This window comes from Tachypleus tridentatus, chromosome 5 (genome assembly GCF_004210375.1).
Source record: "Tachypleus tridentatus isolate NWPU-2018 chromosome 5, ASM421037v1, whole genome shotgun sequence".
NCBI lineage: Eukaryota > Metazoa > Arthropoda > Merostomata > Xiphosura > Limulidae > Tachypleus > Tachypleus tridentatus.
The window spans coordinates 44,056,840-44,083,773 of NC_134829.1; the positions used below are offsets into that span (position 1 = coordinate 44,056,840).

Genomic DNA, 26,934 nt, shown 5'->3' on the forward strand with positions numbered 1-26,934 from the left:
ATACGCCCCTGAATTTGAATCCGAAATAAACGAATTAACAGGAGAAAAAAAGAGTCCGTGAATTACGGGATTTTTTACAATAAATATTTGATATCCAATTATTAGCTAACCTTCAACTTTTAAACCACAAACTTTAAAGTGATAAACTGAATATTTAAATCTCATTTCAGAACATATTTACCTCTCATCGTCAAGTCCAATTGGTGAGTTTCAGTGTTGTACGAAAGACCTATTAAGCGGTGACTTGTGGGAGACACAGGATAAATCTGTAAGGAATTTTTATATACCTTTGATCTTTAATCTAAAATAGATAAATCAAGAATAATGAGTTGCATATACAGTTAACATGATTTTATCAAACATTTTAAGGCTGATATTGTTGTTTTTTTCTTGCTTCTATTTTAATACGTCCAACGCTGGTACAGAGGTAACTCTACGGATTTGCAACGTTAAAAGCAGGCGTTCGATTCTCCTCGTTACACTTAACAGATAACCCACACACTTTTAATAACGACATGTGTTCTTTAATAAAACTTTTGTTCAACACAAAGTCGGTAGTTACAGATAAAAGCTTAACCCTAACGTAATGATATTAATTTGTGCTGAATCGTCATAGTATACTTCCATCACGCACGTGACAAACTCATGAAAATTAGTACGAAATTAGCAGTTCTTCATACTGGAGACAGCACCAGAGAAAAGTATTCTCTCTGTGTGTTTGAATACTCACTGCCAAAATTACGCAAACTTGTTTTCAAGTAAAAAAACAAAACATAACTGGCCAGAATTAATATAATAAGGTAATTGTTGTGGGTAGCGCAGTTGTAGGAAGTCCTGTGGTTACTGAGGCACAGAAGTAATTTACCTAATTGTTAAACGACTTTGAAATTGTTGATGAAAGACTTTCTTATATTTGTTTTAACAATAGGAAGACTAGTCCAAAGATTGGTGAAATCGAATATTTCTATTATTAAAGCTTTTAATTTTTTATTTACATTCAACAGAATTACCCGTGATTACACACTTATTAATAGCTTTTCTTTCTGTTACCTATCATGTTCAGCGGTGCCAATAAAACTGTATTTGTACGTTTTTTATGTTACCTTGGAATCAACAAGAGGAAATCCTCAGTGGCCGCAACATTTTAGATTCTTTTTAAACAGGATTAAAACAAATTAAATCTATGAGACGTTCCCCCACCCTCTTTTAATTAACTATATTTTTGTGTTCAAGTAATAACAAGTGTGGAGCGAGCCTCTACCCAATTCTGTTTTATTATCCATCAGCATCTTTACCAGCCTACCCTTAAGGCAGAATCATAGTAAATCACCCATAAGAACTTGGGCGTGGTCAAATGCACCATTCTAAAAGGTTTGGTCTCATGAGTTCAAAACTGTTATTGGATCTAAAATCGGTCAGGAGATTGTTGACGGAGCTATGAGCTACAAGTTTGTTCCTGAATAACTCAAGAGCCATTCTGTGATATAATATCGTTTGATTTATCCAAAGTCCGATAGAAATGAAATTTTCTCCCATAATACTTTGTAACCTTAAGATATTAATATATTCAAGTTAAACATCAGTTACCTATATAAAGTTTACATATATATATTTTTTTTTACAAATGAAAACGACTGTTTTATATTCGGTACCGATGACACGTCTACCGTGTTAATAACATGAATGTTCAGGAATTATTTTGTCTCCGTTGTTGTTAAAAGTGACTTTTTAAGTAAGCTATGCGTTTATTATTCATGTTTTAACTTTATTTGACCAGTGTCTGAATGAGATTGCCTTCAAGTGCTTCTTACTTCATGTATGCTGGGCCAGATTAAGGGCAACTGATGCCTTAAGCACAGTCCAACAATGGTGCCCCCCTCGGCCTCTCCACTGCTTAACTGACAAGATATTAACACTCAATAAGAGCTGAAATTAAAATAAAAGTTTGAAAATTTATAATCCTTCTTCAGTTTTCTTCCGGGTCAGACCCCATAACTATATTAAATATAAACTTTTTTTTCTGTTATTTAACAGATTGGGCAGGCATCAAAATCAAACAATGACTCAGGCCTTTTATTTAGAAGTGAGGGAAATCACTTCTTTGGCTGACGATAATTAGAAAGCTTTATTTTTACTGCATATTTGTTTTCATTCTGAGTTAACAATTCTCACTTTCATGTTAACAAATTCACCCTTTGATGTTAACAAAAATGAAAAATTTACTCATAACCCTTCTATTAAAAAACAGTCTCACTTTGATGTTAACAATTTCTCACTTTGAACTTAAAACCCCGTAAGCAAATTATTTACTTATACCTTAATATTTATTTAAACTTTAAAAAGTTTTCTTTTTGAATTTTTAATTCCAAAGCCTTGGATTAAGTCTTCAAAACTAGTTTGGCGTAACAAATCTGCTTCTATAATTAGCAGAGACAAGGCATCCGGCCTGTCTTGTCGCATAGTTATTCTGTTGGGATTTTTAATATGATTGAGTTGAGAAAATGAACGCTCAGTTGTGCAATTTGTAACCATTAATGTTAAAAATATACGCAATGCAATGTCTAAGTTTGGAAACACACACTCAGTTTTGTCTTCTGAAATTATTTTATAAAGTTCAACATGACCGAATCTGCTGTTTACAATTTTATTGCACTGAACTTATGGCGCACGTATGAGTAAAACTGCTGAAGCTCGGAAGAGAGATTAGTGTCCAACTCCTCTGGGTAAGCATCAATTAGCTTTTGGGAACACTGAGAGTATCCTTCAGTTTCAGCAGATGAAGTAACACCATTTGGCACATCACTTAGGAATAAAATCTTTGTTATGTCTTTGTACACTTCTCCCCTTCTTCTCATCTTGTTTTCTAGTTTGTCAACAATTGTGTAGGAGGTGGTGATACATAATTTATCTCTGGCATTCAGACTTGTGCATCTCCGTCATCAAGTAACTTCTTTCTGACAAGTTTGCGAGTTTGAGCTGCATTGTAATCAACATTTGGTAGTATTTATTTCACAACTGCTTCAAATCTTTTAATGTCATCCCTTAAAGTTGGTCAGCTAATAACCCATACAGATCTGCATCTTTTGCTACTGCTTCAAATCTTTTAATGTCATCCCTTAAAGTTGGTCAGCTAATAACCCATACAGATCTGCACGTGTTTTTAAGTTCATATCCTCATTTTGCAGAACTTGACTTGACGAAACTTTTGAAAAATCTCATCCCACATGATCAACATAAAAACAAATTTTATCTCTTGCATCGTATTTGTAACATTGTCTGCTTCTCTTCTAATGTATCCCTTCTATGACTGGTCTTCAACTAGACATTCTAAAGCTTTCAAGATCTTAAAGAAAGACTTCAAAATTGCTGTTTTTGCCATAACGTGTGCCTCCCATCTGGTATCAAAGATAGATTTTAACACACTTTCATTTCTAAGACAAGCTTTAAGAAATTTCCACCGGCTGGTTGAGACTGAAAAAATGTATAGAGCAAATACATTGTAGAGAAACATTAACTGCTACTTGAGAACAGCCAACAGCACTTCGGCCTACCATATTTAGTGAATGGGCTGCATATTGCACACACAATTGTGAGAAACTTATTTTCGTCTAAAATCTCTTGCTGCATTCTCTTATAACACCCAAACATGTTAGCAGCATTGTCGTAAGACTGACCTCTATATTTTGAAAAATTAAGTTTGCAAACATCACGTAGGTACTGCAATACCTGGTTTGCCATTTCCTCACCGTTATGGCTTTTCAGTTCCAGAAAGGTTAGAAAGCGTTCAATACGCTGCCCATCTTTTACGTATCGAAGTACAATACTTAACTGATCTATATGTTATAGGTCTGGCGTCAAGTCAACTGACAAGCGAAAATAAGCAGAAAAAATTACTTCAGTAATGTCGAGAAAACCCACTTGTAGAGAATACTATATATGTAAAAATGGCTCGTTTGGGTTGAGAAAATATTTTACGTAGAGGAGCGAACAACGTTTCGACCTTACTTCATCAACAATAAACGCGTCGGGCTTCTGAGCTATTGGTTCAATGAGTTCTCCACAGGTGGTTTTGGATAGGTAAGAAATATTTTCTTTTCCAGAATTTTCATATTTCGAAATGTGCCCTGCTAAAAACGGACCAAACTGACTTATGAGCTCAAACAGCATTAAACAATTCCTATTCTGCAGTAGGCCATATTTTTCATCTGTTCCACAAAAGCCAGGCCACGTTCAGCTAACGTGCGAATAACAGCTATTACACACTCTAAGATATATTCCTAGTAATTACACTTTTCTTTAATTTGTTTTCCAACTCTCTTCGCAAGTCTAAACCTTGTCTGCGAGTTAAGTATGTTAACATAGAGTCTCAGTGAGTAGCGCTTCTTTCATGATGATCAACTACAATAGTATTTCAGTCACTGAACTCTTCTCTTTCAACAAACGCGAGGAAAATTTAGTGGCAAAATGTTTACAAACGAAGCAGTAAACTGACCCTGTTGATGGTGACTACAATAACCACTCTCTCTTGTATTGGCCACCTTTGGCTTTTACCCCAAAGAAAAGTTTTGAACAGTATTTTGTTTGGTTTGCCACTGCTAAAAGTCTGGCTCGATTTATCTGCTGACAATGTGTCTTATTGGAATCCTTGTGGACCCACAGACTGTCAGTACCACAATGGGCCATTTGGCAAATCTTTTGCTTTAGTTTCTTAATCTTTTGTAGACTGAAGCATTTTACCATAGTCCAGTAGATTTTCATTTTCAGCAATTATTTCAATTTCAGACTGTCTTGTGGAGCAACTTGCATTAACATTAACACTAGAGATATTAGAAGAATTTACAGCCAAAGTAAGATCAGTTGTGGAACTTATGCCAGTTGAACAAGCCTGTGACACCTCAACGTTATCATGATGTTCTGAACTTGAAGTGGACAAAGTGGTACTTGTAGGGGTGGAGCTTGGTTCAAGTTTAATATTGTCAGAGTCAGATGCAGTACAAGTGACTTCTGATAGCGGAGATGGGTTTTGATTTGGAAGATCTTGTTGTGTAAGTTGAGTGAAAAATTAGTCAGCTTTCCAGTCTTGGCCACTAAATCCAAAGTCTTTTGTTGGTTCTTTTTTGCCAGTTTTCTCTTTTGTGCACCACTTAATTGAACACGTTTCATTTTATCAGTCTGAAAAATACAGAAACAAAAATAAAAAACACACAAAATGAAATGGATCATATGTAGTTATAACGATTAGAAAATACAGTGGTACCTCGGTTTTCGAATTTAACCCGTTCCAGAAGGCTGTTCGAAAACCGAATCAATTTTCCACAAAAAATACTGTAAATTAAATTAATCCGTCACACACCTCCAAAAATTACGCATTATGAAGCATTTTAAGTAAAATATTGATTATTTATATCTGTATAATAATACTTATATGCATAAAGTGAACCACAAAAACTATAAACACAATAAAAAACAATAAATGAAAATTTAACTGTACTTTACCTTGCTGAGGAGAGCTGATGGTGTAAGTGAAAGGTGGTGAGGGACGTGGAGAGTAGGAGGGTTATTATTGTTCGGAAGGGGAGTCACCTTCCATAAAAACATCAAGTAACTCTCCTTCTGGGGTTCTTTCTATTTGCACCGCTACAACCTGCTTGAGACTAACTAAAACTATTTCTCACAAAAAACTTGTCTAATGAGGTTGTTTCTTCCTGCATTTTAAAATGTTTCTCAAGTAAGACATAGCATTGTCATTGAAAAGGTTTATGCTGCGGTTTGCTACAGCTTTGTGAGGGTGAAACTTTCCCCATTTTCCACACATTTCTTTGATTAATCAACTAGAAACATCCTCCCTTCCCTCCTCCTCATCTGAAGACACTTCCTCAGTTGCCTCCTGTTGCTGCTCCTTCTGAAAGACTTGGAGTTATTCCGTGGTTAGCTCAGTGTTGTGGTCTTCCACCAACTCCTCCACATCATCACCACTCACATTGAAGCCCATACACTTGCTTAGTGAGACAATATCTTCGACAACAGGCTCAGCCTCAGAGCCTTCAAAGTCTCTATTTGCTACTGAGTCTGGCCACAATTTCTTCCAGGCTAAGTTCATGGTCCTCAGAGACACTTCCCTCCAGGCTTTGTCTGTGATCCTCAAGCAATGAAGGATATTAAAGTGATTTTTCCAGAACTCTCTGAGGGTTAACTCTGTGTCAGAGATCACTTCAAAGCACCTTTGAAACAGTGATAAAATTGTACTCTTCCACCAACCCGTTCTCCAAGTCTGGTGGGTGAGCAGGTGCATTGTTCATCACAAGAAGGGCCTCGAGTGGCAACTGTTTTTCTGTGAGGTAATTCTTTACACTTGGGGCAAACACTTCATGGACCCACTCCATAAAAAAATTGCCTGGTTACCCATGCTTTTGGCATTTTCTTCCAAAAGAGGTCTGTCTCATCACAGTTGAACACTTGTTGGGGAATAAAACCCTCAGCTTCTACATAGTACTTAAATTCCCTAACAAATTTATCAGCAGCGTCATTGTTAGAACTGGCACCCTCCCCATGTCTCACCACACAATGTATGCCACTTCTCTTCCTAAATTTTTCAAACCATCCCCTACTAGCCTTAAAGGCATCACTTGTATCAGTACTCGTTCCAGGGGTGTTTTTCAGGAGATCAGCATACAACTGCTTTGCTTTCTCACAAATAATGGTCTCAGAAATGCTATCACCAGCTAACTGTTTTTCGTTTACCCAAATTGTTTGTGATCTTTGTTTCGTAAGCATTGTCACTCCTTTTGCAACCTTACCTCATTTGATGACCTCTTTATTTTTCATTATGGTGCAGACTATAGACTTCGCCAAACCAAACTGTGTAGCAAGGTCAGACACGCGAACACCACTCTCGTATTTCGCTATGAGATCTTTTTTCACCTCTATTGTGGCTTTAACAACCATTTTATTTTTAGTTTGCTGCTTTCATTATCCTTCTTTGACCTCATTGTGGCTTATTTAATCAGAATATTTAGAAAAACAACAAAAACAAAAAGAAAAACGAGAACGTTCACAGCAGATTTTAGCGGGGTGTGTGGACTGAGCGACAGGTGCGGGGAAATTGTTTTGGGCAAGCTTGGCGTGGGCCGAAAATGGTCGAAAAGTCGTTCGGGTTATTTCGGGGGTTCAGGCCACGACAGCTTGGTTCGGGAACCGAGTTTATGTTCGACAACCGAGACATTTTTTCTCAAACAATATGTTCGAAAACCGAATTGTTCAAGAAGGGAGTCCTTCGAGAACCGAGGTACCACTGTAATGAAATTCATAAATAAAAACGTTAGTAAGACAGTCAAACATACTAAACTCTAGGTCAACATTTAGGCAAAGATTGTCAGAAAATTATCTCAGGACCTAGGTCCATCAGCACATAAACATAATACCTTTATTGATTTGCTACATTCTGATTGGTTGAAAACCATTCGAGACTAGTCTAAAATCGATTCGAGACTGGCTTCAATCCATTTTGGAAGAATTAGTTTTCAGTCCTTGCAAAATTTTCATTACTACTGTTGCTATGGTAACTGTATGCAAGAAGCAATGTCAATGGTAATATGCAAATCCATTGTGAGCCAAAAAGTATTCCAAAATAATTTGTGATCAACAACACATACTGTAGTAACATATATAGACAGTGATCATCCTGTACTGATACACATACATCACATATAATCAATTGCAAACTGTACTGCACATTGAACTAGTAAATACTGGGTTAGGCCTAGGCCATATTACCTTACTCCTAATCACATATCTCAAGAATGAGTTGTAACCTAAACTAGGAGATCAATTCTGACCTGAGGACTTTAGACGAGCCAACAAACCATACATCAACAAAATAGTCATACGTCTGAAGCTTTATCTGCATGCCTGGAAGCGAAGGTAAATTCAAAACGACGACCTTAAATTGGGAATAGTCCACTTCATTATTCCAGGCTACATTTGCACTTCCAGTGTACTTACACCAAACTAGTTACAGTATTTAGGCCTAACGTTAGTGTTGTTATCTGAGAACTGAGTGACAATAACATTAGGCCTAATGCTAATACATTGCAACTAAGGTCACTAACGTTAAGCCTAGTACTCGGTACTAACCTTGCTCACATAAACTAGTTCGATTCACGCACTTTTTCTATTCTAAATTGACTTTGTTTATTTGTCGGTTCTTTACAGTATCTTTGTATGATCACGGTGCCACAGTACTGTACTACTACTAGAGTATAATGTATAGTGTACACATGACAACATTTAGAATCATGTTGTCGTATAAGTCGAAGTCTTACGCAATTTGACAATAAGTCAATTGTTTTCCCAGCTTTTCAGAAATGTAATAAACACATACTAATCCAAATTTATGGTCGCAAAATAGCTGAATTACACCTAAAAGTTTGTACTCGTTGTCCTTGTGTTTCTGTCTCCGATTGTTCGTTCGTCTCGTAAAAATATCACCAGAAGATCGGGCCGGGTTGGAGCATTATGATGTCAGGATACAATCAAGGAAGAAGTAAAGAGAATATAATTGTGCTCTTTATTTTTGAGTCTAAAAATGGAATATTTGACAAAATTTGATAAGCTATTTATGAAAGGGGATAAAAACAAGTGTGCTCGGTCTCAAATGTGATTGAAGACCGGGCACTTTTGTATTTATCCCCTAAATAAATCTCAGCTTCAGATCTGTTTATATCATTACATAATCACGAGACAATACACACATGCCCAAATACCTTTATTGGCAACATGTAATCTATGAACAGTGACATTGCTACAGTGGCATTCCTCTCAGATTTTTCCTTGGTATGATGAATTTCAAAACATGTATTCACACACAAAGGAGGTTTGTTCTTTTTTTACAGCAAGTGGTTTGAAACCAAAAAAATTATGGCTCAAAAAAGCTTCAGTGAGAAACACACTTATAAAAATATTATAAAACACATATGAATAATGCAATACTAATGCAAATAAAACTAAAACAAAGGAGACAATAACCCAAATATAACGTGTGAAAACAGAAGCCGAAAAAAAAAACCAGCCACGTCTCTGCACACAACTGTCACCACTTCGTTTGACTTATGTTTCTGTGGTATTATACTCTTATTTTCTGTAGATGTGACTGAATGAAGCAGTAAAAGGTAAAACAAAACAGTTCCACTACTATAATTTCTTATACACAGCCACAACAGAAGAAATGATTGAAAAAATATTTCATCTTTGAGGTCAGACATTATAGCATACGATCGTCTCGTACCTGAAGTTTTATCAACATTTTGTACTGCTCTTTACAGTAATCTTTCGCAAATCAATGACTTCTTACTTCAGATACATAGTTTAGTAGTTTCTCGAAACTTTAGTCACTCACCGAGCCAAAGAAAACGTTTTTTTTTTTTTAACAATGCAGAGTAAAGTCTTACACGGCAGATGAGGACAATTACAAAAAAATCAACCAAAGTTGAGTGTGGCTGTGAAAGAGTTAAGGTCATGATAGCTAGGAGAAAAAACTGTGTGGTGCCCCCTTCCCTTGGTGCCCTAAGCACGTGCTTATTTTGCTTAATGATTAATCTAGGGCTGCACAGGTTTACTTAATGGTGTGATAATCAGTTGTTTTGTTTCCAAGTTACCTTTGGACTTTCCCGGAACTTGGACTTGTTATCATTCCCACAGGCGTCGCTAAGTTCTCGAAAAATTTAAGTATCGGATTCATATATGCGGGAATACCTTCGTCATTATGATGTTAATCATGGTTTTCTGTTTTTATTTGCCAAGATATTAACTGGAGATTCTGGTAGGCCTCGAAATTGAAAAATTTTTTTAGTCTTATTTATTCTATATTTACGTCCATTACAACGTGGATAAAGCCAGCCGTAAATCTTGTATGTACTCGTATTTCTGTTGTTTACTTGTTTGTATTGGACTACAAAAATGGTAGTTTGGGTTGGTCGTGACCTAATGGTAGACGTAACGAAATCATGAAATATTTTTCACCAACTGCATCTTGGCAACCGATTTGTTAATGACAGCAACTAAAGTTCCAGATATTTAATTATGTCGATGGTAGTAATTTAGTTGTTGTCAATATCAAATCACTTACTAACCTCCAGGAAAGTGAAAAATATTCCACAAACTTGGTACGTCCAATCCTAACTATAAAACAATTTCCATGAACTGTTATAGTGTGAATCAGATTAAGAAAGGGGATTATAACCATTAATAATTTTTATACGAGTCCTTTACAAACCGGATTTTACTGTAGAAATTAATAACATTATTTATTTCAATATTCATTTTAATACCGTCTATGTATGTATAATTGTCGTTGTCTAGTTTACGTAGGGAAACTAAGACTAATTTGGAATATTAAAGAAATTTTCTCTCATGATAAATGGAAATGGTTGTTTTCACTGTTATTCTTCCTTTAATTATAGCGGGATTAACTTGAAATTTGGTGGAGTTATAAACTGGTTCAATACATCCAGAAATATTTTTCTCAGTCGGTGTTCAAACAACCCGAAAATTTATATTTTGAGATCCTATACTACCATATTAAAAGCAATCGAAATGAAAATTGACACAAACATAAATTTTTATTTATTGACATAACGAAATTGGTTCTTTCTAGGGAGTTCAGAGCTCGCAAGAAAAGCAGAATTTTGGGTAAATTACTTTGTCTTGTATTAACCAATTTCCAAGGGACTTTGTTGAAATGTAATTTTCAATAGTTCCATACATATACATACAAACATTTGGAAAATCCATATTGTCATATTAAAACGGACAAAAGCTTAAATAAACCCATAATTTTAGGGCCAATCACTTAGCCTTGTTTCGGTCAATTTACATGAAATTGGGTACATAGGTACTTTTTCCTGGCTCCAAACGAAAATATAAAGTTTTAGAATTTTTATCTTTTGATCAGTTTTTCAGTGAAGAAAATACAACTTACATGAAATTTGAATAAAGATACCTTTTTGCAGGTCCCAAGTATTAATGGAAACAGCTTTCGAGTTGTTGTTTTTTCTGCTTTTTACGATTTTTCTGGCGTCACAATTGTTCAACTGGGATTACGTGGCTATGTTGCATTCGCACATAAATATTAGCTTCTTTAATATTAATATCTACTGGTGCGTTGATGAGGAAATTCTTACTTTTTTTTAAAGAGAGGTACTTTATTTTTAAAATGTGTTGTTCTAAAATACTTAGATACACTATTTCAATCATTCTCTACCTGTAGTTCAACGTATTAAAATACGTGAATAGTTTTAATGCATAGTACAAACTGCACAGTTTTGTTACTCCAGGAAAGATTTTTCAAATCAAAAGAATGCCAGCTTACCACGACGTTGATGGTTTTAGAATACCACAATCAATGTCACCCAATTGTTTAAGGGGAACCATACGATATGAACCGAAATATGACGACATATTTATTGTTACTTTTCCGAAATGCGGAACAACTTGGACCCAACACATTGTTTATAACATACTGAACAAAGGAGAAGAAATAAAAAATTTCAAATAATTCAATATTCGTTGCCCTTTTATGGAATTTTTAGGACCTCAGTCAGCGGAAGACATGCCACGTCCCGGAGCCATCAAAACACACCTGCCATTTCATTTAAACCCTTACTCTCCTAAAGCGAAATACATCTATGTAGCTAGGAACCCTAAAGATTGTTGTGTTTCCTTTTACCATCACACTAAGATGCTCACAGAATATCAGTTTACAGATGGAACGTTCGAGGATTTCTTTGAAATCTTCCTAAATGTAAAAACCGATTTTGGGATTACTTCGACACTCTTTTATCGTGGTACAAGCATTTAAAATGACCCTAATGTTTTGTTTCTCACTTATGAAAACATGAAATCTGATACTCGTGGCACGGTTTTCAAAATTGCCGAATTTTTTGGGTGCGAGGGTACGCATCCATGCTAAACTCCGACGAAACATTAGTTAAAAGATTCTTTATCAAACAAGCGCAGAGTATATGATGAAGAATGTAAATGAACAGATAGAAGAATTTGTAAACAACGAACACGATGACCAAGAAGATGTTCCAGAGGGAATTAAGTACTGTAACGAATACATTAAGAAAAATAATATAAAACCCATGGATGACATTCAATTTGTAAGAAAGGCAGTCGTTGGCGACTGGAAGAATCACTTCACGCCAGCCCAATCTAGAAGATTGATGGAAAAATTTAAAGAAAGGACAAAGGAAACCGACATTCCACTTCTGTGGCCTGGTTTCTTTTCTGATGTAGAAATAAATGATGAATTTATAATACTTTTTTAAAACAAAAAAAAAGTTTTAATGTATGATGACCACACTTCGATCATAGATGTCTCGAATAAAGGAGTAAAAATTAATGTTACAAAACAGTTTGATTTTTTTACTCCTACATTGGTAATATCATGGAACTAGAAAACTGTATATTGTGGGAATCAAAATTATTCAATTTAAAACTTTTAACATTATCACCCATAACAAATCGTTAATACTGAAATGATGTTAGTCCACTGTATCACGATGGACTTGAAGTTTGGTTTATTCTGAATTTCTAGCAAAGCCACACGAGGGCTATCTGCGCTAGCCGTCATTAATTTAAGAGTGTAAGAGAAGAGGTAAGGCATCTAGTCGTCACCACCTGCTGCCAACTCTTGGGCTACTTTTTTACCAATGAATAGTTGGACTGATACATTAAATCGTCCACAAGGCACAAAAGGGTTAGAATGTTTTCTGTTACAATAATGATAAGTATCAGAAATATAACCAATTATATAAATCTAACAACAAATCTTTCATTAGTGTTCGCTTTTACTGTGTGTGTAAGTTGGAAGGTTCAGAATTTTCAGCAAAAACCTATTCCCAATTTTTAAATAATAGACTAGACTCCAGCTAGTCATTGGTAGATTTGAGCTTCCATCATGAAACTGAATAGTGGTATCTAATCATCACTATTAATGGACCCACAATCCCAAATGATAGGGTGCACTTTTACAGTCTGGGCATCCTAACCATTAGGCCTTATCTGGTCATAGCTTGTAAAAAGAACCTGCTCAATGATCCAGATTGAGTTTGTTCAGGAAATGATCAAAACCACAAAATACAACTAATTTAATAATAATTATATTCCGTATGACAGGAAATCATAACTTTTTTTTCTGTGTGAAAAATTTTATTTTTACATCAGTGTCATGTGTTTAGTGAAATGACAACATTTTTCTGTAGAATCACCATTGTTTATTATTTTTATAAGCATGTGCATGCATGGAAACTTTGGCACTTAAAAAAATACAATTTGATATACAACACAGGACTCAATTGAGATGTTTAAACTCTGCTTTTAGTAAGGTTTTAATGAAAACAAATACAATAAAAGTTCCATGAAAAGAAGGTTATTTACAAAATTATCAAAGACTATTTTTATCTTTAAGTTGTTATAAAATGTTTTATGGCTATTTTTTTCCAATGATCAAAAACTTACAGTTGAAAACAAAAAATATGTCTGTTAACAAACCTCTAATCTAAAAGCTCCAATGAAAGGATAACACTCAAAAATCTTATGGTACAACTATTGAATGTTTACTGGAAAATTACAGAGATATACTTTTACAAACTTTAAAATTAGACATTTAAAATGTTTTCCCACAGATCAAAAAAGGTCTTCAAACACACATAAAAGTCTTAATAGAGGAATTTTTGTTCAAGAATTTAAATAAGTTGGAAAATAAAAAACACTTTAAATAAATATTTAATAGTTTGAACAGTATCTCATGAGTTTTTGTGATATATATGTAAACAGTTTTGATGACAAGATAGTCATTAGAAATAAAAATGTATCCCAGAATGGCTAGTATGGGTATTAACACTATTGATAAGTAGAGGACAACGTTTCAACCTTTTTAGGTCATCTTCAATTTTAACCTGAAGATGACCTGAGAAGGTCAAAACATTGTTCTCTCCTTATCAGTAGTGTTAATACCCATACCAACTGTTGTGAGACACATATATGTAAACAGTGTTTACAAGAAGCTTTTGTTTCATTGTCCAGCTCAGTTAAAAAGTTCTCATATCTATCCAAAGGCTTTCTGGACAGTAACTTGCAGCAAATAAAAGATAAACCTGATGTGACACTTTTATATACTTTTAAATTCATTAATGGTAAATTTAGAAGAATAAGGAAAAAAATAACATTCTCACATGTTTTTAATTACAGAATTATATACGTGTAAGGAGCTAGCTTAGTCTAGTGTAATGCACTTTGTTACCAACAGAGGTTTATCAGAATGTCTATAACCACTGTATATATATTTTATCATGTGAGAAGCCAGCTTAGTCTAGTCTAATGCACTTTGTTACCAACAGAGGTTTATCAGAATGTCTATAACCACTGTGTATATATTTTATCATGTGAGAAGCCAGCTTAGTCTAGTGTAATGCACTTTGTTACCAACAGAGGTTTATCAGAATGTCTATAACCACTGTGTATATATTTTATCATGTGAGAAGCCAGCTTAGTCTAGTCTAATGTACTTTGCAACTAAGAGTTGTTCCTTAAACACAAAACTGCACAAGAGGCTGTCTGCTGTCTTGTACACATCATGGAAAATTGAACTCTGAATTTTAATGTTTGAAGTCCATAAATCTGCTATTAGTAGAGTTAGAGTTTTGGTAACCATTTTGTATATATTTTATCATGCAGTGAATTTAATGCAACTTGCAAAAATGTTATAAAAAATAAACAGATAATGGTGATTCATCCTTTATTGATATATTATTCCAAGTGAATAATGTCTTATATTCAGTCAAATAAAATATCCTTTAATTGGACTTGACTATATTAAAAAGTTCTAAAAAAGTGACATATACAACACCTTATTAAAAAAAAAACAAGGCTTTATAATATATATTTACTTTAGCCTCAGCAAATAATGCAAGTAAAAAACAGTGATCTCAAGTATGTAACTTTCAACTAATTAACACTACATTACCTAATAGTTCATTAAAATAAACTACTCAAGCTAATTGTTTAAGAAGAACAGATTATAGTGTAATAACCTTGGCATAATAAATGAAGAAAAGAAATAGATACCTAGATATAAAGATTCCAGTAGTAACAAAAACAAATCCACATGTTAGTATTTTATTTCTCTAAAGCTTGGAATGTTATGGACTGCTTTCCACACAGTTGCTTCTTCAACATAAGCAGCAGGCACCAAGACATACAACTAAACTACATATACTGTTTATGATTCTTCTTATCGTGTGATTCTTTAAAATAGCTTCTTTTCAAACCTATATTGTCAAAAACATTTATCAATGAAATATAAAAATTATATATTCAAAACCTTTAAAACAGTATCATGGTTTTAATGTGATAATTTTTCATCAAGAGGATAATACTTTAAATGCACGTTTTTATCAAATATTTGATCACAGTCTAGTTCTAAATACACATTTCTCTCTATTAGTTCACTGTTGTTGTGTACTGAAACTGTTTCTTTGTTTCATAAACTATCAAACAAAGAGTATATTAAATAACTGTTCTTATTTCAGATTCATTTTTATTGACCTCAAAGTTATGTACACAAATGAGACTAAATTATCCCAACTAATTCACCTAATCAGGATATCTCATAATTAAAACAAAGACCTTGCTGGTTATCCTGCAGTTAAGGAACATTGTATTGGAAGTGTATTTGGATTTATGTCATTCAAAAAAAAAAAAGAATTGTCAAGTGCTGCAACCCCCCCTCCAGAAAATTAAAATTGAAAATTACAACTAATATAAGACTCTTTTCTTCATGATTAACCTGTGCTTGTGTAATTACTGAACCAGTTTAACATAAACCTTCCAGGTGATCACCAGCAGCACCATCCAAAGAGCTAAATGTGAATTGGGGTTTCATCCACAAAGATTACATTTAAAAGAATACAAATACAGACAACATATTTTGGATGGGAGCCTGAGAAAAGTTTAGGATCCGGGCTACAGCCCATTTAGCCTATGTCTTAAGACAACACTGTCTACCACCAATATCAATGCATGTGTTACATACACATCCTAGTAGAAAGTAACATGAAATAAATTAAACTTATTACTTATATTGCTAGATTCACTATGACCCTGTTCCCTGCTAGTGCAGAGGTAAGTCTATGGATTTACAAACACTAAAATCAGGGGTTTGATTCCCCTCAGTGGACTCAGCACATACCCCAATGTGGCTTTGCTATAAGAAAACACACACACACATAATGACCCACCTTGTATAATAAAGAGAGACAAAATACAATGAGGAACATAAGGTGCAACTTTCTAGTTATAGAATCAAACTCTCTATAAATCTGACTAAATAATCACATGATTATATATCATGGCCAAGATGAGTTTTAATATCAAGAATTAGAAACCAGTTTACATTCAGCTGGTTTATCATGATGTTTATTTCATACCTATCTCAAGTTCCCACTTCTATTAACCTAAGTAACATTGTTTGTGAGCCTAACAGCAAACCTTGCTGTGCATGTGTCAATATTACTGACAACAAGACATACAAAACATTGGGAATTCAAAAACCTGCAAATATAGATAAAAAGAATAAAGAAACAAAGCTCGAGATACTGTAGACATTATTTACTAAAATACAAGCCTATATTTGGTTGGTTGACTTAGTGTTTTATGGCACAAAGCAGCTAGTCTATATGCACCAAACGTCCAGTAAAAGGTAAAAGTAAATTCAGCAAAATTCATAAAAGGAAATTAGGGTAAAACAAAACAAAGTTAAAAAATAAATAAATTAATAAATAGCATAAAAGAATGTTTACATCTAGTCTACAACGTTAAGAGAAAAACTACAGTAATTTAAGTTGTAAAGGGCTATCTGTAGCGTGACTGTAATAATCATAACTCGCCAGGAAGACTAACAGGTAAGTACAAAAATCACCATCAGACACCTGAAGTTGGCCTTTCCAGTCCTGGTTTCAAATTACTTAATGTTACGGTCAGTTTCTAATTTTAAATTGAACTAGATGAACTGTGATTTTTAATAGGGAACCACATTAAAAAACTTAAATGGCATTAAAAAGATAATTAACCTTTAAAATACTAAAAACATTACCAAGGTGGACAGTGTCACCATCACCAATAACACTATCTAACATTATGGACAAACCTTGGCACAGAACGTTTAAAATGGTGCTGTCGTTGTAAATCATAACGATGACAATAAAGTAAAATGTGGCTTATTGTGATCTGAGTGTTACACAGACTACACACTGGTGCATCAGTTACAGATAAAAGAAAACGAAGAGTTAAAAAACTGTGACCAATGTGTAGTCTCGTTAGAACAACTTTCTCTTTCTGGTTCTTATGGAAACAAGAAGACCAAACTCCAATAAAATGGTTTTATTTGGAAAAGCTTGTTTTCGCGTTACTCACTCCAAGTCGACTGCCAACTGGCACGAAGCCGAGCCTTGAATACAGGACCATAGTCCATGTATGGAACAGACACAGCAGTGACAGTGCCAGACCAGATAGACTTAGCTGCAATGTCGGCGAGCTCGTTCTCACGAATACAAACGTGGCCTTGGCGAGAACAGGGTGTGAAGCGATGCCAGGGCCAGTAGAGAACTAAGCTAGTCAGTATAAATTGTGCAGTTCGAGTGCTGCTTAGCTTTTATGTGATCCAGGGCAAGAGAAATTGCATACAGTATAGCAGTGAACACAGAAGCTTTGTGAACTTGCCAATTATAACCTAGAGTTGTTGGTGTCAGGTTTAGTTTGTGCCAAAGAGGTGTGTACTGCATATAAGAGACTTGAATGTAATAATTGTTTTAATAAACGTATTATATTCTATCTAATCTGAGAGTCAGCTCTCGTTTGCAAGTTATTTTATTCAAAATTTAAAGAAAAAAAAAACAAGGAAAATGATTTCGAAATGTAAACCGTCCTAATTAAGGGGTGAGTTGAGAAAAGTAATAAATCTGTTTGTTTGTTTTTTGAATTTCGCACAAAGCTGCTGGAGGGCTATCTGTGCTAGCCGTCTTTAATTTAGCAGTGTAAGACTAGATGGAAGGCAGATAGTCATCACCACCCATCGCCAACTCTTGGGCTACTCTTTTACCAACGAATAGTGGGATTGACCGTCACATTATAACGCCCCCACGGCTGGGAGGGCGAGCATGTTTAGCACGACTCGGGCGCGAACGCGCGACCCTCGGATTACCAAGCACACGCCTAAACGCGCTTGGCCATGCCGGGCCCTAAATCTCTTTGAAAACGTCCAGCTTTCCAAATCCGCTGAAATTCATTGGCACGTATTATCTCTAGGTATCCTTAGGCGTTTATATTCTTATAAGTAATAATAAAACATTAGGTTACGTAGCTAGCTTTTGTAATGTAGAAAGCTTTAATGCTACAAAAGTATTGAAATAATAAAGTCAGAACTTCAAAATCTGAGGTAGTTAAAATGTTAAAATTAGTTTATATGAAAATTTGTTGAAATAATGAACACTTGATTCACTCCATAAACACATGTATAGAGATTTATGCGGTTTTATAAATACATTAATTGTTGTTAGTATTCATACATTTTGAAGGTGGTTTTAAACGAAAGATCCTTTAGGCCGCCATTTTGTTTCATCACAATCTGTACTACTGTACGTAATTATATGAAATGGTTCAGAATCACTTTAGTCTCTTTGTTTGTTTTAAATCAAAGACACACTGGACTAACTGCTATGTCCACTGCGGGGCATTGAGCCCCGAATGTTAGGGATGTAAGTCCGTAAACTTATCACTGTCCCACTAACAACTTATTTTAATCTGTTGATAATTATTGTTCCACAGTGGTACAGCGGTACATCTGCACACTTACAATGTTAGAAACCTGGTTTTGATACCTGTTGTGGACAAAGCACAGATAGCTCTTTGTGCAGCCTTGTGCTTAACTTTAAACAAACAAAGAGATAATTAAAATCACGATTATCCCCCCCAAAGGAAATAACAGTAATTCTAAATAAGAAGTAATGCGACTCTTTAGGACGCTTGATGTCTTTTTGTAACAACGATACACATTTCATGATGATGATCTTCATTTCTGATACTTACTGAAAAATTAACATAAATACGTACGGATTTTACGCGCATTAAATTAGAAACACGCCAGAGCCTTGTAATAGTTAGAAAACCTCTTTATTAAGAACTGTATAAACATGCCTAAGATACATACATTGTTACAACAACTGAAGAAGTAAAATAACAATAAAGATATAAAAAATCAAATATAACATTGAATAGTTGAGAATAAAAGGCTTATTTGAGAAACTGGTACAACACAGAGAGTTACCACATGTAATTATAACGTGTATTTTTTTATATTTTTTGCAGATGTATTTAACGATATTTTCAAATCTTCGTCCTTGTTTCTGTCCTAAATTTTCTCTCACATCAACCGTAACGCTACCTGTACAAAATAAAATGCCTGTTACATCATATTTACTTTAAACTTGAAACGTAAACTAACTTCACGGCCTAGCATGGCCAAGTGGTTCGGAGCATTCGACTCGCAATCCTAGGGTCGCGGGTTCGAATCTCCTTCACACCAAACATGCTCGCCCTTTTAGACGTGGGAGCGTTATAATGTGACGGTCAATTCCATTATTCGTTGGTAAAAAAGTAGCCCAAGAGTTGGCGATGGGTAGTGATGACTAGCTGCCTTCCTTCTAGTCTTACACTGCTAAATTAGGGACGCTAGCGCAGATAGCCCTCGTGTAGCTTTGCGCGAAATTTAAAACAAACCAAATAAAAATAATTTCGTATTTGCTCCCTCCTATGTATTTTTTTCTTTTTGGAAGAATAACCTTCAAAAGAAATTACCTTTAGAGCCAAGAGGTATCGCTCACACAAACAACTTGTAGTAAAGCCGTCCCAGAAACTGAATTTACAAGTAACTATTCGGTGTTTTGCGAAACAATAAACTAAAATACATTCTTTGCAATTTTGAATGAAGATCGTTGTTCATACATGTTCGTAAGTAGGTTTTCAAATCTGCATTTCTCAAACGCTTGTTTACTTAAGGACTTTCGCGCAGAGCTATTCAAATGCTAATTTGCGAACCGGAGGACTAGATGGAAGGCAGCAAGTAAAGAGCACCCATAAGCGACTCCATACGGGGATCTGACTGTCACTCTAATGACACACCAAGACTCCAGAGCGTGGAGGGAATTTTGGCAGCCAAGCACGAACTCTTGCATTCACAGCTCAATGATACCCGGGCCATCACTAACCGAAACTAGTTTTAGAGACAACTGAATAATATGTAACACAGTTACCGGATATTTTGCATAAAAATAAACAAACCAAAGGATGATATCTGGTATATATGTTACCACCTCCCTTGCCAGTGGCTCAGCGACAGCATTGAGGGATAATTATTTTGGTTTTGATTTTTTTTATTTCGCGCAAAGCTACTCTAAGAAATTCCGCGTTAGTCGTCCCAAATTTAAGAGTGCAAAACTGGAGAGAAGGCAGCTAATTCTCACCGCCAGCTGTTGAGCTACTCTTTTACTAACGAATGGTGGGATTGACCGTCACATTATAACGTCCCCACGGCTGAAAGGGCGAGCATGTTTGGTGTGATGGCGATTTAAACCCACGATTGTCAAATTATGAGTCGAGCGCCCTTACCACCTGACCATGCCGGACCCGTGGGGAATAAGACACTGCAAAAACTTAAGAATTACTGATTGGATAAGAGGACAAGGGAGAGAACTTGAGCACAGCTTTACGATTAGATGTAAAATAATATCACAAAAAATAAAAATGGAAATTAAATTATGAAATTATTGAAAAAATATCACTGATGTTACAGTTATTACACTAATTGTTGTTAGTTAATCAACTCCAGTTGATTGGGTCAGTCCTTGAAACTGAGTTTTTAACAGCATAAACAAAGGAAGATTCAATGTAATACAATATATGGCTCCAAACAAAGCACAGCGCTACTCATTAACGAGTCTGGAGACTTATAACACTAAAAGGGTTGCAATGTTCACCGTGAGCAGAGCACAAATGGCCCATTGTGTAACTTTGTGTTCAGTAACAAATATAAAATATGGTGAGTAGTCTCATGATTAAAATTCAATACAATTGAAAATTATGGTGACGTGGCTTTTATGTTCGTAACATCTTACTTTCTATATCCGTAGCGCCCTCTTCCATATCCGTAGCCCCCTCTTCCATATCCGTAGCGCCCTCTTCCATATCCGTAGCCCCCTCTTCCATATCCGTAGCCCCCTCTTCCATACCCGTAGCGTGGATATCCTTCAGATTCTGGCACAACCAATGATCCAATCAGGACACAAATTAGCAAGACGGTGAAAATGATTTTCTTCATGGCTATAAGAGAGAAAAAGATTTAACAAAAAAACAACAACAAACTGTAAATCAGCGATCTCTTTTAATGCATTTTGTTCTGTGATTTGTAAACAAAAGATACTGTTCTGGGAAAAAAAAGTCAACATTACACAAATATTACAGTTACAGTTTCACAGTGAAATAAGTAAAACACAACAAAACAAATAACTAATTTTCTTCACATAAATGATTTAAAGAAGCCAGGATCTCAGTAATATATTTTTGTTTTCTAATCTCTCAAAATTGTTTTTCCGTTTTCATTAGAACTGGTTCAATCGATAGAGCACATAGATTTTATATAAAATTTCTTAAACCAGAATTAATTAAAGCCCTTGATTCTTGTGGATGGATGCGAAACTACCGCAATTACGCAATCAACTTGAAATTACCGAGGATTTGATGGATCGAAAATCATTGCATTTCAAATAAAAAAAAGAAAAAACATACTCTAATCGGAAAGAAAAGTATTTTTGAAAAATATATTAATAGAATCCATAACTAAAATTCGTAGGACCTAAACATTTGATACATAAACTAAACGATTTACTGTTACCGTGGTGTCAGTTTAGTCGGTAGAGGTCTCTTGAAGAATGTAGCTCTTTTCTGCAGCGACAATCTTGTAGATTGAACACCTATAAGGTGGCTTATCCTATATATCCTCCAAGCCGGTCACAGACGTACCTCTTGTCCTTGAGATGCCTCAACCAGTGATACTCTTGAAAGAACTGCTTTTCTACTGTCTACAGCTTGTGATAATTATGTGGTTTTATACAGGTGTTTATATATGATGCAGAAGAGAGAGCAACAGGGCAACAAAACGGGAGTGCGCATATAGGTCACACACAAAGGTCAAATATTTATCCCCCATGGAAAAGTTGGGTTTTACCCAATTCCAGATTAGTGTGTTTTTCTTCTTTGTTTGTTTTTTACGCAGTCTGTTCATGACACACTGAGGTTCTGATATCCTAACTCGTCGGCTGTTTCTGTGAGTTTTCCACGTGAACACCTATTGAAACAACAAAACTTTGTATGGTGGTGTAAGATTCTGACATCCGGATGTCACACTATTAACTATCTCATATTTCCAAATTCTATATATGTAACGTGTTTGAGTGTTTGTACGTGAATGTTTCGTTAACACTACAAGTAGTTAAGCCTAGCCTCCCTTCGCTAGTAAGTCTACGGATTTACAAGGCTAAAATTAGGGGTTTGAATCCCTCGGTGGGCTCAGCAGATAGCCCGATGTGGCTTTGCTATAAAAAAACACAAACAAACACAATTTAAGCCCAGTGATGGGATTATTTTATTTTATTTTTCGAGTCAAAAAATCAATGAGATCCGAAAAAAGGTTTCACTTACAGAAGAATCGGTTTCTTTGTAATGTTTAAGATAATATTCACTTATCAAATAGATATATATTTTAGATTGTTTCAAATTTTCTAGCACATTGCTTCACAAAGTACTTTCTGCCTATTCTATATCTAAGCCCAATTTTGAAACGACAGAATAAACGGAAGACAGGTAGCAACTGGCACCCACCGCCAACTCTTGGACTACTGTTGCCTGAACGAATAGTAGGACTTTAGTATTAGAGAGCACTCACGACCCTAAACGTTGAACACGTTTTGGCAGCAGTGGATTAGGAACCAGGATTCTCGATTTCACAGTCTGATCACGCTGCCTAATAAATAGTATAATATATTCCGTAAACAAAGCAGCAGAAACCTTGAGACCTGTTTACTTGGCATTCTTGCAAAATTTCACAACTTATGTTTCCAGTTACATGAATTATTTTTCTTATCAGTAGGAATGTTACGTGTCTTGTTTACATTTAACTTATTTCTAGGTGTTACGAACTTTTAATGTGTCTGGTCGGTAAGTAGTGATCCTCAATGTCTATGTTTCTTATATCTAAATATAATGCTGACCTTAATGAATCACATAGGTAAGAAGTGATCCTCAATGTTTATTGTTTATATTTTTGATATCTAAATGTGATGGTGACTTTAATGAGTCAGGTAGGTAACAAGTGATCCTCAATGTTTATGTTTCTTATATCTAAATATGATGCTGACTTTAATATGTCAGGTAGGTAACAAGTGATTCTCAATGTCTATGTTTCTTATATCTAAATATGATGCTGACTTTAATGTGTCAGGCCGTTAAGAAGTCATCCTCAATGTTTATATTTTTGATATCTTAATATGATGCTGACTTTAATGTGTCAGGTAAGTAAAGTACAAGAAACTAGTACAATGTTTTCGACTATGTTACCTGTAAGTCTTCATTCTAGTTCTCTATAAAAAATCTGTACCTTGAGATTACAATAGCTACACGAGAGCTATCTGTCCTAGCCGTCCCTCTTTAGTAGTGTAAGACAAGAGGAAAAGCAGCTAGTTATCATTACCCACCACAAACACTTGGGCTACTCTTTTACTAACAAATAGCGGAATTGACAGTCACATTATAACGCTCCCACGGCTGAAAGGAGCGAGCATGTTTGGTGCGACGGGGATTCGAACCCACGACCCTCAGATCACTAGTCGAGTGTCCGTAATTACCTGATCATGCTGGCCCACATTTTGTTGGTGTTTTTTTTTTTTTTTTTAACGTGGCAGGAATGTAGTTTTAAAGAAAACAATAGACTGAGAAGATACCTAGTTATAATTTCCTCGATTTTTATGGTATCGTTGGATCAGTGGAAGGCGTTCTTTACATGTTGCTAACCTAACTTTCTCACGAAAATAAAGAGTGGTTATTTTGCAGTCTTAACTTTGATTGGCTAGGGTTAGAGGAAAAATCGTTTCTTTACTCTCTCACTGAGTGTATTTGAATATAAGCGTCATAGAATTCATCTGTCGTGGGAAACACTCTCATCTTACCTTCTTTCATTAAACTTTTTTAAAGCCAAGATCATCTATTGCTGTTTTTCTGTATTTTTATAAATTTAACTGGTGCTAAAACGTCAGCCAATCAAACTGTTTTATTTTTGACTTTGTTCGATTGTACAATTTTTTTCTTCTTTGTTTTGACCACTGAGCTTTTTAAACTCTATATTTAACAATCACTGTCTTTAAACTTCAATCTAAACCGCATAAAAATCAGATTTTTACCTTGGGAAACAGTCTAGATAAAAGAGAGACTGATGTATAACAGAATACATTCAATCATCAAATAACATAGTCACAAAGTTAGGGGATTTTCATAAAAATTTACTGGAGATGGGGTGTGGATTTACTTTATTACATCTCAAGTTCCGGGTAACGTTTAAACATTTTATATAGTGTAAATATAACCGTATCTAAGATTGTCGTTACTCGTAAAACATATACTTTATTATATATTGCCTTTCCTTCCCACTACTATATAGCAGTACGTCAGTGGACCTAACGTTCAAACTCGGGTTTCGATAACTGCGGTGAGAAGAGCATTGTCAGCCCAATGTGAATCTTTTGGTTTTACAACAATCAGTGAAATAGTTTGGCATCAATATATATTTTATGGTCCTGTTTGTTGGTTAAAGATAGGATTAACTTACTAAAACCGACGAATCAGAATAGTGAACGTTATGTATATGATTGGGACAAGCCTACCAAGTACATTTAGTAAGGGTAGGATTAATCTACCGGTCACAGGATGGCAGGTGTTATGTTAAAAGTAACATTAATCTACCAGTCACAGGATGAGAGGTGTTATGTTAAAAGTAACGTTAATCTACCAGTCACAGGATGGCACGTGTTATGTTTAAAGTAACGTCAATCTACCAATCACAGGATGGCAGGTGTTATGTCATCGTGTTGGTGAATGATTTGCTATAGTTTGGAAACCATTGTGATGATAATTTAGACAGAAATATCACTGTAAACATTAAAATGAATAGCACCATAATTAGCAGCGAGTACTGTTGAGTTATTAACTTTTCTCTAGTCTGTCAGTTCAGTATTTGGGGCGGTTATCCACAGATATCCCCAGTAACGAAACGTTTATTTTTGGACGCCGAAAAGTATTAATTCCCTGTTATTAAAACTTTCTGTTGAGATTTAAGTAAAGATGGCTAAATCGTCCCGTTATGTAGTTTTGTGCTACAAATCCCATCCTAAGACAACTTAGAAGTGTTTTTACACTTGTTCTTGTTTATTTTCGTTTTTATGCGAATCATGCAAGAACTAGACCAGCTACTTTTACCAACCAGCAAGTCAGTTCGCTTTCGGTTGTTTGTTGTCAAACTGCACAATGAGTTAGCTGTCTGTGCTGTGTTCATCACGCGTGTTGAAACCTGTTTTCTTGGGTTTGTTTTTCTTTGTAGCATTATGAGACCTTAGACTTACAGCTTAGTCACAGGGAACGCATCTTCGATGGTCACATGATTTACAAGTACAATCTAATCACGGCACGTTTAATTGTGGTCTAAATTAGGCTTAGCTGGTTGATACAAAGTAGCAAAACAATGATAACACAACCTGGTGAAGAAAAAAAAAAGACATGGGTGAAACTACAGATTATTTTAAAGTAAAAAAAAATAATTTACCTTTAGAAAGTTTACACCAAAAACTGATAATTGTTATTTGAGATACCTATCTCCAAAAGTCTGTAAAAAACGGGTAATAAAACAAGCTGTGACAAAAAATAGGTTTTTGAAATACGGGTTTCTAGATGTTTGAAAATCACTGCAATTGTACGCGAGCATGTTTGCTATAAACGTGATTTTAATACGTTCTGCTTTATGTGTTCTTATCTTTTCATAGATGTGTTATTTCTTCACATGTTTTTGATATCCGATATTAATTTTAATACCTTTAAATCTTTTGGTTGAAAGTCGTGTTACTTTAAAGAAATGCCTGATAATATACTGTAGTGTTATTCCAACACCTAAAAGGTCATTATGTTTTGGTTTTGTTTTAATGTTTGGTTTCATTTTGCAATAATCCCTACAGTGTCCCGTAACTTATTATCATAACACAAAGACTACTAAAGTGTTATTTACCTAAACAACAGCGCAAAAAGATTTATTAGTCATTTTTGTGAATCACATGTTGAGAATTTCCGAATCTTAATAACCGAGTAAACATATCAACTCGTCTTTAGTAAACATATCAACTCGTCTTTAGTAAACATATCAACTCGTTTTTAGTAAACATATCAACTCGTCTCTATGTAAGTAACATCTTTTTCCTTTTAGACACAGGTTTCTTTTTTAATCATAGGAAATTCCACGAGTTCAAGGCTACCGACAGAAAACATATAATTACCCATTCCCTGATACTGATTTCATACTGATGTCGGTGAGGAAAATCAATCGAAGATTTTTCAGATCAAAGCATAAAGTTCCACGTGACGGTCAAACTCTCCTTGAATGATGAAACAAGTACTTATTACTAGACAAAAATTTTCAAGGTAGACTAATAAATTATCCTACGAATGACTCATCTATATTTGAATGTGAGATAAACCTTTTCAAGAAGCAAAACAGAAACAGAGAAACAA

General features: G+C 35.0%; 1 protein-coding gene, 1 long non-coding RNA gene and 1 pseudogene across 5 annotated transcripts in view; 1 reads left to right on the forward strand and 2 right to left on the reverse strand.

Annotated features, from left to right (window-relative positions):
- LOC143251046 (potassium voltage-gated channel protein Shal-like) overlaps positions 1-26,934 on the reverse strand; it is a 456,480-nt gene that overhangs the window by 308,720 nt on the left and 120,826 nt on the right. The gene's annotated exons all lie outside the window — the stretch shown is intronic.
- The window catches only part of LOC143251050 (sulfotransferase 1C2-like), a 41,797-nt pseudogene continuing 24,557 nt past the window's right edge, over positions 9,695-26,934 (forward strand). The window contains exon 1 of the transcript XR_013028468.1: positions 9,695-9,817. The product of XR_013028468.1 is annotated as a sulfotransferase 1C2-like (transcript). The remainder of the gene's footprint in view (positions 9,818-26,934) is intronic.
- On the reverse strand, positions 19,212-22,208 carry LOC143251054 (uncharacterized). 2 transcript variants are annotated; one of them, XR_013028472.1, is made up of 3 exons: positions 22,132-22,208; positions 21,228-21,432; positions 19,212-19,498 (listed from the first exon to the last, which is right to left on the reverse strand). It is a non-coding gene; the product is annotated as an uncharacterized LOC143251054 (long non-coding RNA). The 2 variants fall into 2 exon arrangements; XR_013028471.1 differs by having other exon boundaries at positions 22,004-22,199.